This window comes from Sycon ciliatum, chromosome 13 (assembly GCF_964019385.1).
Source record: "Sycon ciliatum chromosome 13, ocSycCili1.1, whole genome shotgun sequence".
In the NCBI taxonomy this organism is placed as follows: domain Eukaryota; kingdom Metazoa; phylum Porifera; class Calcarea; order Leucosolenida; family Sycettidae; genus Sycon; species Sycon ciliatum.
This window is the reverse complement of record NC_088655.1, coordinates 22,773,527-22,785,135: the sequence shown is the minus strand read 5'-3', so window position 1 is coordinate 22,785,135 and position 11,609 is coordinate 22,773,527. Positions and strand designations below refer to the sequence as shown.

The 11,609-nt window shown below is 46.2% G+C and overlaps 1 protein-coding gene across 1 annotated transcript in view; it reads left to right on the top strand.

Annotated features, from left to right (window-relative positions):
- Positions 1–3,421: 3,421 nt before the first annotated feature.
- LOC135829293 (fibrillin-2-like) overlaps positions 3,422–11,609 on the top strand; it is a 43,120-nt gene continuing 34,932 nt past the window's right edge. The window contains exon 1 of the mRNA XM_065341696.1: positions 3,422–3,666. The gene's annotated coding sequence lies outside the window, so the exon portion shown is untranslated. The remainder of the gene's footprint in view (positions 3,667–11,609) is intronic.

Sequence of the window (11,609 nt, the reverse complement as noted above, 5' to 3'; positions counted from 1 at the left end):
TCCGAAGGTTGTTAGAAAGGCGCAAGCACCTCCACGCGAAGGTTTTGAAACATCCCGGAAATGAATCTGTTAAACAACAGTACAGGGCAACAAGGAGGGAAGGCACACTGTTAAAATAGAAAGCTGAGACGAGAGTATTACAACAGGGAGTTTCGAGATGTGAAGAATAAGCCAAGGCAACAGTGGGCGCTTCTAAACTCGCTCACAGGGCGCAACTTTGTCCGTGAACAACCAAAAGCTACGTTAGGCGATCTGAGTGCCACATTTGCGTCCATTGTCACTGATGCTAATCCTTGCCCACCCTTGAGCAACCTAATACCTAACATCTCGACAACAGGTGACGCAGACGCCCCTTCTTTTATCATTGTCACTGATCCTAATCCTTGCCCACCCTTGGGCAACCTAATACCTGACATCTCGACAACAGCTGACGCAGACGCCCCTTCTTTTAAAGAATTTCGTGCCGTTTCAGCTCTGGAGATAAGCGATCTGTTGAAGCATTTGAACTGTGCCAAGGCAGCTGGATCGGATGACATTCCTCCTCTGCTCCTACGCCTCTGTGAGCCTGCCGCTGCAGGTCCCATAGCGCAGATCATTAACGAGTCCTTGAGTACTGGAATGGTGCCAGACGTGTACAAATTGGCTACAGTGTGTCCTGTCCACAAGTCAGGGGACAAATCTGAAGCGTCGAATTATCGCCCCGTTTCACTTTTGCCGATTGTTTCTAAGATCCTTGAGAAGGTAGTACATCGGCAAATGATTAGGTTCCTTCAAGATCACGCTGAGCTTCGTATTCTCCCAGACGAGCAATTCGCCTACCGCAGTGGGCACTCCTGTGAGGATGCGTTAACTCACGCAGTAAACCGCTGATGAGTGTGGACAAGGGCGAGTATTACGGGGTTGTACTCGTGGACATGAGCAAGGCCTTCGATCGGGTACGCCATGAACTACTACTTAACGAGCTTCAAGCTATTGGCATAAGCGGAGTAGCACTACAGTGGTTCTCCAGCTATCTCCAGGGTCGACGACAACAGGTGAAAATTGGAAATAACAGAGGAGACGAGACACATTGTACACGAGGCGTTCCGCAAGGGTCGGTGCTAGGGCCTCTGCTATTCTCTTTGTACGTGCGACATGTCCCTGGAGTATTTCGCCACGCAGAGTCCCAACAGTATGCTGACGATATCGCCTTTTATATACACTGTCAGTCTACTGGAGAACTTCAGCACAAGTTGACAAGTGAGTTGAACAGACTAAATACGTACCTTGGAAGCATTGGTCCCATCTTGAATGCCCAGAAAACGAAGTTCATGGTGCTTCGGAAGAAGGCTCTGCCTCTTCCGCCGGATCTTACCATTGCATGCGGTGGTGTCGATACTCGACCTTCTGCCACAGTGCGTTATCTTGGCCTCATTATTGACCAACACCTCACCTTTGAGAATCAAGTCAACCATGTATGTACATCTGTTTATAAGAGGATAGGAGCATTCCGCCGCTGCCGCCGTACAGTAGACCACACAACTAAGCGAATATTTTATTTATCCCTCATCCAATCCACTATTGAATACGCCAGCAACTCCTATGCTCACTGTCTTACACCATCTTTATACTCTCGCCTTGTTACTTTAAGTCATATCAGCATGAAACAGGTTTTTGGTCTCCCTCGCCGTACCCCGACTGTCTTTGTTTTGCGGCACGCTAAGTTATACTACCTCGAATCTCGTCTCAACTTGAGGCTTTTTATTTTTGTTTTCCGCTGTATTCATCAGCTTACAAGTCCTCTTCTTTCCTCAATGTTTACCCTCCAGTCGGCTGCTACTTGCACCGAGAGGCGCACTAGAGGGCAATCATTCTCTTCACTTTCTTTGCCCGCTGCTACCACTAGATATGGCATGTTCTCTATTTCTTTCCTTGGCGCTGATAGGTGGAATTCTCTGCCTGTCTCGTGTCGTCAGGTTGAGCATCTATCCGTTTTTGTTTCGCTCTGTAAAGAGCACTTAGGGTTACCTGTAACAAGACGGCAACGTCTTAGGGCCTTCCCTATCAAAATAATAAATTCTACTACTACTACTACTACTACTACTACTACTACTACTACTACTACTACTACTACTACTACTACTACTACTACTACTACTACTACTACTACTACTACTACTACTACTACTACTACTACTACTACTACTACTACTACTACTACTACTACTACTACTATTTAGGAAGACTGGTGTATTGTGCAAGTCATAAAGAAGAAATGGGGCAGATACACGACTTACAATTTTCAAAAACCAGCTTCGTGTTATGTGTAATTTGTGTCAAAATTGTAGTATTTAGACGTGACAATATCATTGGCTGTACTTCTCTAATATGGTACATAACCCCTGCTATAAATGTGTTATTTAGGCAGACTGGACCATTGTGCAAGTCATAAAGAAGAAATGGGGCAGATACACGACTTACAATTGTCAACACCTGGCTTCGTGATATGTGTAATTTGTGTCAAAATTGTAGTATTTCAACATGACAATATCACTGGCTGTACTTCTCTTATGGTACTTAACCATTGCTATAAATGTGTTGTTTAGGAAGACTGGTGTATTGTGCAAGTCATAAAGAAGAAATGGGGCAGATACACGACTTACAATTTTCAAAAACCAGCTTCGTGTTATGTGTAATTTGTGTCAATTTTTAGTATTCGGATTAAACTAGGATACGACTCTGAACAGTTCTGAACAGTTACCGCAACACTACACGCCGTTTCATAACTGCTGCTGTTGCCATCACTGCCATCAAGTAGTTCGGACATGGCAGGAGCTAAACAAATTGCTGGTAGTCTTTCAAAGAATACTGGCGAGTGATGGGCTGTAAACGAAATGTGCTGCCTCAATAATTTCAAAAACTGTAGACACCCATGCGGCACGCTTGGAGGTGAAGTACAGAAGGCGAGTCGATCCGAGTATGACCTTTCGGACTGGACTGGACTGAACTATTCCAAAAATAACAACGAGGGGTCACGGGTGCGAGTCAACCCCGGCCTGTGACACGGATTTCTGTGCCATGTCACCTCCCTAGTTTGAGTACGACTCCCTGTTTGAGTACGACTCCCTGTTTGACAGTCATCATTCCTGTAATTGCAGAACCCTTTGACTTCATTTCCGGAATAATTCGACCTTTCGACCTTTGACCTTCCCAAATATATTGGGTCGTGCCGTAAGGAATGAAATCAAGCATGCTCCTATAATCATAGATCCTGATCTGAGCATGCTTGATTACATACTTTTCACAGATCGCAGATCGCGTATTTTTCGCAGGTCGCCCAAAATGGGTACGCACGCACGCGCACATCACAGCAAGAGCCAGGAGCGTGATCTTGATTCTTGTCTTTCTGCAAGCCCAAGCTATCTGGTGTTATACTACTCCCTGTGTACTGTGTGTTGGTGATCGGGATGATCCCGTTGAACATTGCTGGCCTCTTTGTCTCAGTGGTTTGACTACTGCTCGTGGAGGAGGGCTCGAACGAGTGGTCTGCGCGCGCCCGTACTTTCGTCAAGCAGCAAAGAGGCAGGCAGAAACGGTGCATCCATCCCGACAGGAGACATCGTTTGAGCACCGCGGTTTCGTGTGGCTCCCAACAGAAGGCGATCTTCGACCAGGACAAGTCTGCCGGTAAGCACACGACTTGTACCCACATGTATTGGGTTGGGTTTTTGAAGCTTAAGGGCGCCTAAAGGCCGTACATTGGTGCTCTCTCTGTTCTTGACGTTAGAACTGCTCAACGTTCTCGGGTGCGGACAGCCCAGAATATGCTGCAGGTATTTTGATCATTTCTTCTCCAAATTTTACGCTAGCGCTGGAGTCGCAGCCATCACAGGAGGATTGTCGGAGGAGCGCGAAGTCAAACTGGTGTTCCACCCATCCTAACAATTTCCTAATCCCCAAAACATTTTTTTTGTTTTGTTGAGTGAGCCCAGGTTTTGTTATTATTATTATTTTAAAATGTTAACTGGTTTGTGGGAAAGAGACAATAAATAATAAATAATAATATTCGCGGGATCCGCGTCGGCATCGCTTGAATGTTCAGAAACACACAAACTAGCCTTCGCATCCGCAGGCCACCACTATGCCTATTAAAGGGGAAGTTAAGGCAAAAATTAAAATTTCACCAGTTGTAGTCTTCGGGGTGCTGAGTCGAATGGTCGTGGTCCGAGGAAGCTGAGACGCTCCCTTCCTACTTGAATCCCAATCGAACTCGCGTACTTCCACCGAAACTGGGTGACTGCGCCCTACTAGATGGGGATTTGTATGCAAAATGTCACTAAAAGCGCCATTTCGTTCTTATAAAAGCACGGATGACCGCGATTGGCCCATATGTTGTAGTCTTTTGGACGCTGAGTCGACTGGTTTTGGTCCGAAAAGGCTGCGATGCGGCGTTCCTCCTTTATTCCCAATCGAACATGGTTGAAGAAGCGGTCACGTGCTCCTGCGTACACCAGTCACCTGGTCACCGTGCCTGCAGGGTACAACTTACTAGCCTGTTTGACCTTTTTTGGGTGCAGACCTGTCACTCGAGTTGAACTCGAGTTGAACCTTGGTGTGAAAGTTGTCACCTGCTGGCGTGGTGACCAGGTGATTTGGGCACCCAGGACCACGTGACCACTTCTTCAACCATGTTCGATTGGGAATAAAGGAGGAACGCTGCATCGCAGCCTTTTCGGACCAAAACCAGTCGACTCAGCGTCCAAAAGACTACAATATATGGGCCAATCGCGGTCATCCGTGCTTTTATAAGAACGAAATGGCGCTTTTAGTGACATTTTGCATACAAATCCCCATCTCGTAGGGCGCAGTCACCCAGTTTCGGTGGAAGTGCGCGAGTTCGATTGGGATTCAAGTAGGAAGGGAGCGTCTCAGCTTCCTCGGACCAAGACCATTCGACTCAGCACCCCGAAGACTACAACTGGTGAAATTTTAATTTTTGCCTTAACTTCCCCTTTAACCTTAGTGGCGAATGCAGACCTCACAAGTGAGTCAGGGGAGAGGAGGTTAGTCTCTCAACCAATCGGGCGTGTAACGGCCCATAACCCTGTAAACTGCATCCTTGTTATTCTCACTCCGAGCTGTGAGTACCCAGTTGATTGTGGGTGTCGGCGCAGTTCAGCACGCGTAAAAAGTCTTTTTACACGCTCCCTGTTACCAGCGCGGGTCTTGAACTCGGGACCTTATGATTCGCAGGCAGGCCTGCAAACCAATCGGCCATATGCGTTGGAAAGAGACAAACATATTATTATTATTTTTATTATTATTATGTAGAAAGGAAAAGGAAATATAGGTACGAGTAGTATTACTTGGTCCGCCCAGTTAAAATTGGCGCTTATCTTCACACTTCTCTCAGGAAGGAAATACGAATATTTGAAGCAAGCCACGATCACACAGCATTATATACATGGTTATGGTTATGGTTATGGTTATACATGGTTATTTACATGGGGCCTACCGATGTCGGAGCTCGCGCGAATGGATTCGTTCCACAGGACCCAGCTAAGGAGCATCATCGACATGCGGTACCCTAAACGAATTAGCAATGACACTCTGTATAAGCGCTGCGGAGCTGTCCCCATCAGCGAGATGATCACAAGGCAGCGCTACAGTCTCGCTGGCCATATCTTTCGTTTGGCCCCAACTGCTCCTCCACAGTTGGCAGTGGATATGTATCTTCGCCTGGCCAACGACGAGGGCACTGAACGCTTCAGGGGTCGACCTCGGACGACTTTGGTAACGGTCTTGCAGACGGAACTGTTATCATGGCATGGACTTACCCTCCACCAGCCGCTAGATGTTGACGCAGTCCGCACAATGGCAGCAGACCGACAGGCATGGCGTGGAGCCCGCCCCACCTAACAGGACTGACCAGACATGTTGTATGCATATTCTATTTTATTTTATACTTTGGATGAAGTTTTCCATTAGTCATATTTGTGTTGTTGCTAACGGCTTTTGTTGACGTCACTTCTGTCATTTCATTGTATCGTATTACTCTTCAGACATCAATCCTGAATGGCATAAGCGAAAGTGGCACCCCCGCCACCTACGCGGACATGCTTTTAATAATAATAATAATAGTAAGCAATTCAGTCGAAAATTCAAGCAAGTTCCACATCCTCCTTGCCACTATCGTCGCTGAAGGAAGAGCTCCAAACGTTCGATCCGGACAGCTGCTGCCCGTTTCATAGCTTGTTCCACTTCTCCTCATCTCGAATCACGCTCAAAGGCAGTGCATGTATGTCACCTTGCCAATCAGAAGCTGAGTGAGACTGCCCGCATGTTGACTGTAAGTGTTATCCCCGTTTGTCGCAATAATGCGACTTTGTTCAAGACAAAAAGGCAACGCCATTTTTCAAATCGCCTCTTGCGCTTGTCGTACTTGCTGATGAGCCCTTCACTAAGCGCTGTGCTGTGCAAGCACTCAAATTCAAGCTCGCGAAGCGCTTTTTCAGCTTTTCTATACCTCCTCGGGGTAAACAATCCTTGCCACCAGACAGCTGGAAGTAGACAGAAACTGTATTGTCCATCGCTCTGAAATGCGAACATCCTGACCTATTTTACAGACTCGAGCGGAGGTTGCAGTGTTTTCTTGCGATGACGGAAGTGTTCGTCGGCGTCAGCTCCGTCAAAAAGACTCAAACGAACCGATCGCAACTTCTGCGATGGTTTGTGCTGCCATGTCTTCGGATGCAATGGTCAATGGTTATGTTCGGATGGTGAATCGGTGGTTCCATGCCGTGTGGCACAGGCAGAACACCGAAAAACCAAGTGAGAAGATAAGCGCCAATTTTGACTTGGCGGACCAAGTATTATTATGATTCTTTATTCCACTCCAAATTGAAAATAAAAATAAAAATTGGAGGTACTACACTAACTCACCAGACTTATCATAGCCAAAGGTAAGCAGCACGGAATAATATATCGAAAAAGTAAGGTAGAGAGAGAGGTAGGCCTTGACAGATTATGCTAGCATAATTTTTCGCATAATTCCTACCAAAATCGAATAATCGCATAATTCGAGGCAAATTGCATGCGAATCGCACAAAATTGGAATAATCCGCCTGTCCGCATCAAATTCCATACAGTTGTACATGTTCTACAATTACAAGTACAAGTACATGCACCAGGAAGTCGTAGGTTTACGACTCCCTTAATAACATGTCCAGTCCACTACAATCAGTGACCGTCGTAGCTAGGTCGGACGGTGCGTTGACCCTGTTGAACTTTTGCTACTACAGTATCATATATATATATGAGTATTTCGCTCCTGCTCTTGTAGCAGTTGAGCACTCTTGCGTGGGGTAGTGCCTTTGCTGTTTGCATTATGCAGAGCTCACTGACTTGTCAGTTTGAGCACTCTGGCAAGGTACGTTCGGACCTGATTGGAAATTTTTATTTCCATTGCTATCAGGTTCGGCCTCATTTCCTCTGTGCTGCGCTGACGAGTCCACAAAGGACGAAACAGTTCTGTCCGCAGATTGAGTATATATATATATATATATATATGTACTCAATCTGCGGACAGCATGCTGTTTCGCCTCTCTCTCTCTCTATATATATATATATTTAAATAGAGTATTTAAATGGAGACGTAGGCGAACAAAATTTATATACACACAAGAACAAGGTTGTCAATTTCATAATACTAAAAGCTTTTCACCCATTTTCATCAGTAGTTACAGTCAAATCTGTCGTAAGCGACCGCCCCTTGGTGCAAGAAAAAGCGGTCGCTTACGGCAGATGGTCTCTTACGGCAGATGTATGGTAAATCCGGCATACCAGATATATTATGCTTCCATGTACTCAAATCGACGAGAATAATGTGATTTTTAATATCATTAATTTTATTGGATATTCAACGACGACCATACCCGTATAGTACGCGTATGCGACACGGCAGTAGATCGACACTGCCTGGACTTGAGAGCTACAGCACAGCCTCAGTACACATGGTACAGGCCAGGCGCCAGTCGATCGCACTTGCAAGACAGCGCATTTTCACACTTTGCAGTTGACAGCGCACTGGCAAGTACAGTTTCGCACCTGACTGAACCTGGGTCGCGGTCGCTTACAGCAGATTTGAATGCAGCCACCGTGCATGTAATCGTGGTCGCTGGTCGCGCACAGCAGATGGTCGCTCTGGACAGATCAGTTTGTATGTGAAACCGTCGGTGCACGGAAAATCGGTCGCTAACGGTAGATGGTCGCCTACAGCAGAGGTCGCTAACGGCAGATTTGACTGTACATGGGAATGAGCAAGAACGGAAACGAAGCCAGAATTTATACTGGGGGTAGAGAATCAGCAAGAATATTCTTACGCGCCTCAAGTTCACACTACACTACCATAAGAATGTATGGAGCAGTGGAAAAATGCGGGAAACAACACATGAGGGGAATGCAGTACCAGAACAAACACGTGATAAAGTTGTCAGTCTGGTTGCAGCTTGAACAGCCGTAGCACCTTGATGTGCTTCTTTTGTCGACACAGCTCTGGCCTCAAACTGCGAATGTACAGCGCCTCCAGTGTTAATCGGTGCGCGCTGTTCCGGGCTGGTGTGATGACACTGAAGCTGCTGTTGCGTTCCTGCGGGATGCATTCAGGTTGCGCTTGCAAATGCTTTGTGATGGCGCTATCACTTGTTGCCACACGTTTGTCAGGCGGCTTCTTGTACAGCTTGTCTGGGATATGCTGCTTGATCCTTTCCGAGAATCGCTGACATGAATCGCTCACCAACGTACGTCCGCTCACAGCGACACGCATACTTATAAATAAAATTACTATTTTCAAGAGTTGGTGAAACATCCTTCGCGATAGACCTGAATGCGGGTCTGGTTGTATAAATTACAATGGGGGATACTGTAGGATAGCAGTTCAAAATTGCAGCTTTAATCTTTTTGCGGAAGGCAATGCAATTTTGCCCTTTCCACGGCAATTTTGTGATAATACGCGTTGCAGATTCAAGTTGAGCAGAAGCTGTATCTGGGCTAGGTTCAAGAACGCTTGTCATGACTCGCTTGAGTACTTTGAGTGGGTAACCGTTAGAACACAGAATATCCTCTAGCTTAGCAATTTCAGCTGATAATAGTGATGGTGAGCAGATGTTTTTAGCTCTGAAAGTTAATGATCTGATCAAATTGATTTTGTTTCTAGTGTCACAAAACGAGTCCCAGCGGGTGTAAAGACCTGTGAACGTCGGCCTTCTATATACTGTGGTGAGCAATTCTGTGGAAGAATGCTTAATCAGTACATCAAGAAACGGCAATTCTCCATTATTCTCCTCCTCCATCGTAAACTGGAGAGCTGGGTGAAGATTATTTAAATGCTCAGAGAATTCCAATGCCAGTTTCCGGTTGTGAAATGCTGCGAATGTGTCATCCACATAACGCCTATAGAATTGGGGCCAATGACTGTCTGGAATTGTGTTCTCAAAATATCCAACAAAGATACTGGCTAGCACGGGGCCCAAGGGTGAACCCATGGCTACTCTGTCCCTCTCTTCGCAGTTTGAGGCCAGAGCTGTGTCGACAAAAGAAGCACATCAAGGTGCTACGGCTGTTCAAGCTGCAACCGGACTGACAACTTTATCACGTGTTTGTTCTGGTACTGCATTCCCCTCATGTGTTGTTTCCCGCATTTTTCCACTGCTCCATACATTCTTATGGTAGTGTAGTGTGAACTTGAGGCGCGTAAGAATATTCTTGCTGATTCTCTACCCCCAGTATAAATTCTGGCTTCGTTTTCATTCTTGCTCATTCCCATGTAACTACTGATGAAAATGGGTGAAAAGCTTTTAGTATTATGAAATTGACAACCTTGTTGTTGTGTGTATATAAATTTTGTTCGCCTACGTCTCTATTTAAATATTTAAAACGGCGACTGGACCACCGACTAATTCAGGACCTGAATTATGTTTTAAAGTGCAAAGGCCGGATCATCCGTAGTCGTGAGATCAAAAGTAAGTTGGAAGATGCACTCAGGAGGGAGGTGCGCTATGAGAAGGGCTCAAGCGAATTGAAACACTCCCACCTACTCAACTTGGCCGGAGTTATGCTAACCTGATAGCAATGGAAATACAAATTTCCAATCAGGCCCGAACGTACCTTGCCAGAGTGCTCAAACTGACAAGTCAGTGAGCTCTGCATAACGAAAACAGCAAAGGCACTACCCCACGCAAGAGTGCTCAACTGCTACAAGAGCAGGAGCGAAATACTCAATCTGCGGACAGCATGCTGTTTCGTTCTTTTTGAACTCATCAGCCCAGCACAGAGGAAATGAGGCCGAACCTGATAGCAATGGAAATAAAAATTTCCAATCAGGCCCGAACGTACCTTGCCAGAGTGCTCAAACTGACAAGTCAGTGAGCTCTGCATAACGCAAACAGCAAAGGCACTACCCCACGCAAGAGTGCTCAACTGCTACAAGAGCAGGAGCGAAATACTCAATCTGCGGACAGCATGCTGTTTCATTCTTTTTGAACTCATCAGCGCAGCACAGAGGAAATGAGGCCGAACCTGATAGCAATGGAAATAAAAATTTCCAATCAGGCCCGAACGTACCTTGCCAGAGTGCTCAAACTGACAAGTCAGTGAGCTCTGCATAACGCAAACAGCAAAGGCACTACCCCACGCAAGAGTGCTCAACTGCTACAAGAGCAGGAGCGAAATACTCAATCTGCGGACAGCATGCTGTTTCGTTCTTTTTGAACTCATCAGCGCAGCACAGAGGAAATGAGGCCGAACCTGATAGCAATGGAAATAAAAATTTCCAATCAGGCCCGAACGTACCTTGCCAGAGTGCTCAAACTGACAAGTCAGCGAGCTCTGCATAACGCAAACAGCAAAGGCACTACCCCACGCAAGAGTGCTCAACTGCTACAAGAGCAGGAGCGAAATACTCAATCTGCGGACAGCATGCTGTTTCATTCTTTTTGAACTCATCAGCGCAGCACAGAGGAAATGAGGCCGAACCTGATAGCAATGGAAATAAAAATTTCCAATCAGGCCCGAACGTACCTTGCCAGAGTGCTCAAACTGACAAGTCAGTGAGCTCTGCATAACGCAAACAGCAAAGGCCCTACCCCACATATATATATATACTCAATCTGCGGACAGCATGCTGTTTCGTTCTTTTTGAACTCATCAGCGCAGCACAGAGAAATGAGGCCGAACCTGATAGCAACGGAAATAAAAATTTCCAATCAGGCCCGAACGTACCTTGCCAGAGTGCTCAAACTGACAAGTCAGTGAGCTCTGCATAACGCAAACAGCAAAGGCACTACCCCACGCAAGAGTGCTCAACTGCTACAAGAGCAGGAGCGAAATACTCAATCTGCGGACAGCATGCTGTTTCGTTCTTTTTGAACTCATCAGCGCAGCACAGAGAAATGAGGCCGAACCTGATAGCAATGGAAATAAAAATTTCCAATCAGGCCCGAACGTACCTTGCCAGAGTGCTCAAACTGACAAGTCAGTGAGCTCTGCATAACGCAATATACTCAATCTGCGGACAGCATGCTGTTTCGTTCTTTTTGAACTCATCAGCGCAGCACAGAGATAATGAGGCCGAA